Source organism: Oratosquilla oratoria, chromosome 10, assembly GCF_046742065.1.
Source record: "Oratosquilla oratoria isolate Oo_2021 chromosome 10, ASM4674206v1, whole genome shotgun sequence".
In the NCBI taxonomy this organism is placed as follows: domain Eukaryota; kingdom Metazoa; phylum Arthropoda; class Malacostraca; order Stomatopoda; family Squillidae; genus Oratosquilla; species Oratosquilla oratoria.
In genome coordinates, this window is record NC_134786.1 from 38,837,519 (window position 1) to 38,845,018 (window position 7,500).

A 7,500-nucleotide genomic window follows, 5' to 3' on the forward strand; every position below is an offset into this window, starting at 1 on the left:
TGCTCGTGGGGTCCCGTCTTCATATCTTAGTGTGTGTGTGTGTGTGTGTGTGTGTGTGTGTGTGTGTGTGTGTGTGTGTGTGTGTGTGTGTGTGTGTGTTTTATTGTGTGTATGTGTGTGTTTGTGATTGTGTGTGTATGTATGTATTAGTGTGTGTGTGTGTTTGTGTGTGTGTGTGTGTGTGTGTCCATATATTAGTGTGTGTGTCTGTGTGCATCAGTGTGGATGTGTGAGTTTATGTATCAGTGTGTGTGTGTTAGCATGTGTTTATATATTGATGTGTTTTTGTGTGTTCATGGAAAAGTAGAGAAAGTATGGAACTGTTGTCATTTATGTAGATCTGAAGTATCTATAGAGACATCCATTGCACTTAGTGTCTTCACTGTCAAGGGCCGCAAAGGACAGACGCCAACCTCAGGTAATTAAAAAGAAACTCTTTCTTTTACCGGCAGTGAGGTTCAAACTTGTTTACCCAAGAGCTTAAAGAAACATACATTCCTCCTTCTTTTATGTATGGGGACTGTTTTGTTGTGCTTAGATCTTATCCATCGCATCTGCATTCAGTCGAGACTTACCGGCCTGAAACGCGACTATCCTGTTCCAAGTGGATTTAAAGAGGGGGGAGGTTGCGTGGGGGGGATGGAGAGGTGGGGGGATGGAGAGGTGGGGGGTTAAGGGTAGTAAGGGCAGGGAGGTTATGGAAGAGAAAAGAGAAGAGGGGGGAAAGGGGGAGGAGGAAGAAGAGGGTGAGGATGGTGTAGGGGAGACTGCAGGGAAGGAGTAGAGAGTTTGCTATACAAAAATGGAAGCCTCAGTAGGGGATGAAAAGGGAGGTTAGACCGTGAGGAAGAAGGAATATTTCCTTCATTAATAACCAGCGTTTCTATCCTTGCGGATAATCTTAAAGGAAAAAATCGAGAAGGAATAGTAAAAGTTAAAAAAGACCAGCATTCTTTCTTATGTGTAGATTAATCATGAAGGAATGCTGAATGTCTGGTCCGTAGGGGTGTCACTAAAGTTCTTAGAATATTGACTGCATAAAACTTGTAATCAATGCTCCATAGGGAGTGGGTCGGAAAGAAAATAGAATAGAAAATAATTACAAGAAAAATTAACAAATGCATCGGAAGTCTCCGGAGGAGATATAAAAGAACACGAAGAACATGCATCGTTTTTCAGGTGTTATGCATCAATATAGATAACATTATGTCGTTTGGACTTTGGGTGTTTTGTTTGTTCTCCAAGAACAAGTGGAACTTTTATGACCTGTGACATTTTTGCCCAGGCATTATTGGGGGTTGGGGGATAGGAAGGTGAAATGTTTCCCCCCAACCGCCATGTTCCACCCCCCTCCCGCAAGCGTTATTTATAGTCTAATGACAGCCATCCGTAATAAATGACCCATGATTCAGCTGCATTGTGCCCTTGACTTGCTGGGCTGCGTCCGCTCGATGTAGAGGTGGTGGTGGTGGGGGTTTGTGCACCAATCGTGTGGGACAGGGGGGGGGGAAGGGGGTACAAGGGGAGAAAGTGTAGTTGGTACTTGGGATCATATCTGCACCTATTGCTTTGCTGTTGTTTTTCATTGTTGTTGTTGATGTTGTTGTTTTGTCTATTTTATTTTGTTTTTGTTTTTTCTTTCCTCTGTTTTTGTTCTTATTTTTCTTTACTTTTTCTTTTTCGTTTTTTTTTCAGTCCTCTTCTTTTCTTTTCGTTTCTTTTTATTTTTCTTTTCTTTTCGTTTTTTCTTCTTCCGTTTTTACTTTCCTTCTCGTTCCTTTTCGTTCTTTTTCCTTCCTTTCCTTTTTTTCTCATTGTTTTTGTTTTTTCTTCATTACCTTCTTTTTATTTTGTTTTTCCATCTAATTTTCATCATTAATTTTTTTTTTTTTTTTTTCTTTTTTTTAACTCCACCTTCGATTTGGGAAATAGGACATGAATCAAAAAGATGTCTTGGGTAGCTTTGTCACAGGTGTAATCAGACCTCAGAATGCTATGATCAGTATATAAGTATCCAACATGACTTTAGGCTGTGCCCGTAAGCACCTACGATCGGACGTGATACTGGTAAAGTCAGGGTCAAAACTCCTGACCCATCCAATAGTTTTTATTAAACAGATACAAAAATTTTGTTTTTGTTTTTACATAAGAAAACTTGTTTTACTTTGTAAGATCGTAGTATATAGAAAATGTGCCAAGTAATGAACATGAAGTGTACTATGTACTATGTCCGATGAAATCCTTGAGCTGTTCCAAGACTTATGCTCACGATTGTACGTGGTTTGCACTTAAGATAGTTGTGGCTGTGATTCGTGTTATCATGGACATGAATTCCTTTATTTATCTGTTGTAATAATTGTGTTCAGCTTCTTCATCATAGTAGTAGAAACGAGCAAAATATATACCTACTTGTCTTATCGGTAGTGCATACTCGTATGTTGATTAACACACGCCTCAGAAAATACGTATTGTTGTTGTTGATGTTGATATCGCTGTTGCTGTTATTGTTGTTGCTGTAGCTGTTGATGTTACTCTTATTGATGTTACTGTTGTTGTTTTTGTTATCGATGTTAATGTTGTTGCTGTTGTAGTTGTTGTTTTCGTTGCTGCTGCTGTTGTAGCTGCTTATGTTGCTCTTGTGGATGTTATTGATACTGATGTTGATTTTGATGATGTTCTTGCTATTGTTATTGCTCTTTTTGTTGCTGTTGTTTTTCCTGTTGTCACTGTTGTTTTTCCTGTTGCTGTTGCTGTTATTACTGTTGTTATTATTGTTGTTATTGGTGGTAATTATGGTGATGTTGTTCGTGGTGTTATTGTTGTTGATGTTGGCGGTGGTGTTTTTGTTATTGCTGCTGCTGTTGTGGACTATAGTTTACCAGCGCTTCTGTCTTTGTAGATATGCTCGTGTCACTGTTTTGCGGAGTGTGTGCTGCATGTTTATGATAATATAGAATGTATAAGATATGGTTATTCATTTATTTATTTATTCATCCATTCGTTTATTTATTTATGTCTAATAATGATTCTTTATTTTTAGTTTACTTTTATTTATTCATTTGTTTATTTGTTTATATATTTATTTGTACTTATTTATTCATCTATTTCTTATAATACTAGTAAATCTTGGGTTCACTGTGTATGTTTCTTAACCCAGTTTTTGTAAAATACTTCTTTTGAAAATATGTTATTTGATGCCTTTTTTATCGCCAAAATATACGTCATATGTGATCATAAGCAACCAAAATGTATGCAGCATACTTTACAGTACATTAGCTGTCAATCATGTATAGAGTTTCCCACTAAGTCAAGCGAAGGTTGACGTAATTTACGATACCTCAGAATTCTTGACGATCATGTTATCATTTCGAGGGGGTGGGGGGTGAAGTAAGAAGGGGGAGGAGGCGGGGGGGAAGGGGGAGAGGGGGTGTGTGCAAATCGGACACCAAATTCCCGTTGCCGTCATTCTGAGAAAAAATATTTTCTTTTGATTATGGTAAATGTTCGTATTACGAGACTCTGAGTATCCGGAGAGTGACATTTGTCATTTCTGGGGCGTCGTCGTCTTGACGTTTCCTGTGACGTGCGATGTGTGTCGGCGGTGTGTGACGTCAGTACGATTACGACGACGCTTATGTTCTGCTGTCCATGATGTGTCAGCTGTGTGTCTGACGTGTTTTGGACGTGTCAGACCGGAGGGACTGACTGAGGTGCCAATACCTCGTTTACATGCTGAATTTTTTTTTTTTTTTTCTCTCTCCTGTGAACGGAGGCCGGGGGATAATTGTTGATTTTGATCGAGTTTATCCGTTTCACACTCTGTCATTGTTGGTAGCATTACGGCAGAACAACTGATTCATTTGACATGGAACTTGCGAGTATGGGAGAGGAGGGTACTTGTATCCCCAGTTGTATGTGCACCAGAGTAATGCACCAGATGAAGACCGTTACAACAACTATTTCGACATTGGTTCTCCGGTTCTCACTTGTTCCGGGAACGTCCGGCGAGGGTCCAGATGAAGGTTCTGGGAAGCCTGGATGAGCCATCTGGGAGGTTTGTCAAAAATTCGTGTATACACAGTCGCACACAAAGTGTTCACACACGGATGCAGACGCACAAATGGAGACAATCACCCACACACGCACCTGGGCATACGTACACATGTATGCACATAGCACACACATACACACACATACGCACACACACACACACACACACACACACACACACACACACACACACACACACACACACACACACACACGGATGCAAATCTACAAATAACTGTTAAAAAAGGACAAACAAACATAGACTGGTAGTCCCATGTGCACGCGACCAATCGACGTCTAGTAATATGACGCATTCTGACGGATCCGACGCCATCGTCACAGGTGTTGGCGGCGTCAGAAGCCAGTCATCATCAATTACGCTCCCCGGGAATCCACTGCTCACTTGTTATCCGCACGATTTCCCAGAACCGGACCCAGACGTGTCTCTCCTGTATTCCCCCTTACCCCCCCCTTTCCCCTTTCTCCCCTCTCCCCCCTTCCCCTGTATACTCCTTCCCCCATTCCCCCTCCTTCCCTACTTCCCTTCCTCCCTCCCATCTCCCCTTCCCCCTGCTACCCCTTTACCCCCCATTTTTCTTTTTTATTTTTCTTTTTTTGCCAATTGCAGGCCTGTCTCTTTTTCTAAGCCACACTATCGGCAATAATGCGCGATTTTTTGGCCCGCTTTTTACTTATATGCAACCATTCTATTTGCAGTTATGTGCCATTTTCAGAAAAGATTTATTTTTCGACATCTTTTAATTTTTTCTTTTATTTTTATTTACTCCTCCCAATACGCATCTGCTTTTGACATGGAATTATGAGTAATTGGCGGAGCCTCCGATGTCGGGAGAGTGGATTAGAGTTATTTGACGCCAAGCGATGGCTTGCTGCGTCTATATATATGTCACCGATGGTAACGGGACGTTTCTTCGTTGTTGTTGTTGTTGTTGTTGTTGTTGTTTTGTTGTTGTTGTTGTTGTTGTTGTTTCCCCATTTCTCTCGTTCTTGGTGTCTCGCCCGCTCGGTGTTTCTCGCTCTCGTTTTCGCTCTTTCGATCTCTCTCACTCGCTCTCTATCCCGCTCTCTCTCTCTCTCTCTCTCTCTCTCTCTCTCTCTCTCTCTCTCTCTCTCTCTCTCTCTCTCTCTCTCTCTCTCTCTCTCTCTCTCTCTCTCTCTCTCTCTCTCTCTATTTTTTCTCTCCCTCTATCTCTTTTTATCTATCTCTCTCTCTCTCTCTCTCTCTCTCTCTCTCTCTCTCTCTCTCTCTCTCTCTCTCTCTCTCTCTCTCTCTCTCTCTCTCTCTCTCTCTCTCTCTCTCTCTCTCTCTCTCTCTCTCTCTCTCTCTCTCCCCTCTGCGTGTGTGTGTGTGTGTGTGTGTGTGTGTGTGTGTGTGTGTGTGTGTGTGTGTGTGTGTGTGTGTGTGTGTGTGTGTGTGTGTGCTTCTGTTTGTGCGTCTCTCTCTCTCTCTCTTTCTCTCTTTCTCTTTCTCTCTCTCTCTCTCTTTCTCGTTCTCTCTTTCTCTCTTTCTCTCTTTCTCTCTCTCTCTCTCTCTTTCTTTCTCTTTCTCTCTTTCTCTCTTTCTCTCTCTCTCTCTCTCTCTCTCTCTCTCTCTCTCTCTCTCTCTCTCTCTCTCTCTCTCTCTCTCTCTCTCTCTCTCTCTCTCTCTCTCTCTCTCTCTTTCTCTTTCTCTCTTTCTTTCTCTCTCTAATTCATTTCCTCGTTTTTTCTCTTTTTAGTAAATAAACAGACACCAAATCAATGAGTAATATATTCTCCTCTTACAACCTTCATGACTCCTTTTCCTACACCTAAATGCAAAGTGTAATCACGGGGAACTCCAAGAGCTCACTATGCCGACGCATGGCCACCGCAAATGATGTTCCTCACACTCTCGTCACCACAACCTCTAAGACCATCACCATCCATGCATCACTTCCTCTTCTGCTTCACGGTCTTCGGTCACAACGGCTGCAGTGGACGTGGTTCCTCTCGCAGGCAGGTCCTCCGTTGTCCTTCCCAACCACCTCGTCCTGTCTAGAGTCAGGATAGAAGTGCCGGTAAACTACGAGAGAGAATAATCTTTCTTTTGGTCCCTTGTATAGGTTATTAATTACGTAGTTTATGTGATCAAGATTTGGGTACTTTAGGGGAGATCCTACGGGCCAGAGGCACGCAATGTTCTTTCAGGATTGGATACAAGTCTCCACTCTCCACTATTTTTACAAATATCACTTCTGTTGCTGCTGCTGCTGCTGCTGCTGCTGCTGCTGCTGCTGCTGCTGCTGCTGCTGCTGCTGCTGCTGCTGTTGCTGTTGCTGTTGCTGTTGCTGTTGCTGTTACTGTTGTTGCTGCTGCTCCTGCTGCTGCTATTGCTGCTGCTTCTGTCACTATTGCTACTGCTGTTACTATTGCTGCTGCTGTAACTATTGCTGCTGATGTTACTATTGCTGCTGCTGCTGTTACTATTACTACTATTACTACTACTACTGTTACTACTACTACTACTGCTACTGCTACTACTGCTACTACCACTACTAATAAGAATATAATTTCAAAAATACAATTCCTTATACTGTATAAATAAACACTACCACTACCACCACCACCATTACCACCACTACTTCTGCTGCTGCTGCCTCTCCTGCTGTGCCACATCGCGCATCTGTTTGTGCCTTCGAGATAGGGAGGAGGGCCGTGTGGAAAGGGCGCTAGATAACTCGTGGTGCCAACTTGCACCAACTCCGCGCCCTCTCTAGCTCCTCCTCCTCCTCCTCCTCTTCCTCCTCTTCCTCCTCCACCTCTTCCTCCTCCTCCTCCTCCTCCTCCTCCTCTAGCTCTTCCTTCTTTATTCTTCCTCTTTCTGCCCTTCCTTCTCCTATTCCTCCTCTTCTAATTTCTCTCCCTCCTCCTCCTCCTCCTTCCCTTTCTTCTTCTCCTCCTCTTCATTCTCTTCTTCTCCTCCTCCTCTTCACTCTCTTTTCTGCTTCCTTATCTTTCTCGTTCCCTTTCACCTCCTTCAGTTTCTCCTCTCCTCCTCCTCCCCTCCTCCTCCCACTCATCATCATATCTCCTTCCTCCTCCCCTCCCATTCTCCTTCTCTTCCTCTTCGTTCTCCTCTTCTTCCTTCTCTACCTCCTCCTCCCATCGTGCTCTTCCTCCTCCTCCTCTTCCTCCTCCTCCTCCTCCTCCCCCCCTCCTGCTCCTCCCCTCGAGCTCTTCCTCCTCCTCCTCCCCTCCTGCTCTTCTTCCTCCTCCCCTCCTGCTCTTCTTCCTCCTCCCCTCCTGCTCTTCTTCCTCCTCCCCTCCTGCTCTTCTTCCTCCTCCCCTCCTGCTCTTCTTCCTCCTCCCCTCCTGCTCTTCTTCCTCCTCCCCTCCTGCTCCTGCTCCTCCTCCTCCTTTCCCTCCTCCTCCTCAACTTCCCCCTCTTCCTCCTCCTCATCTTCCTCC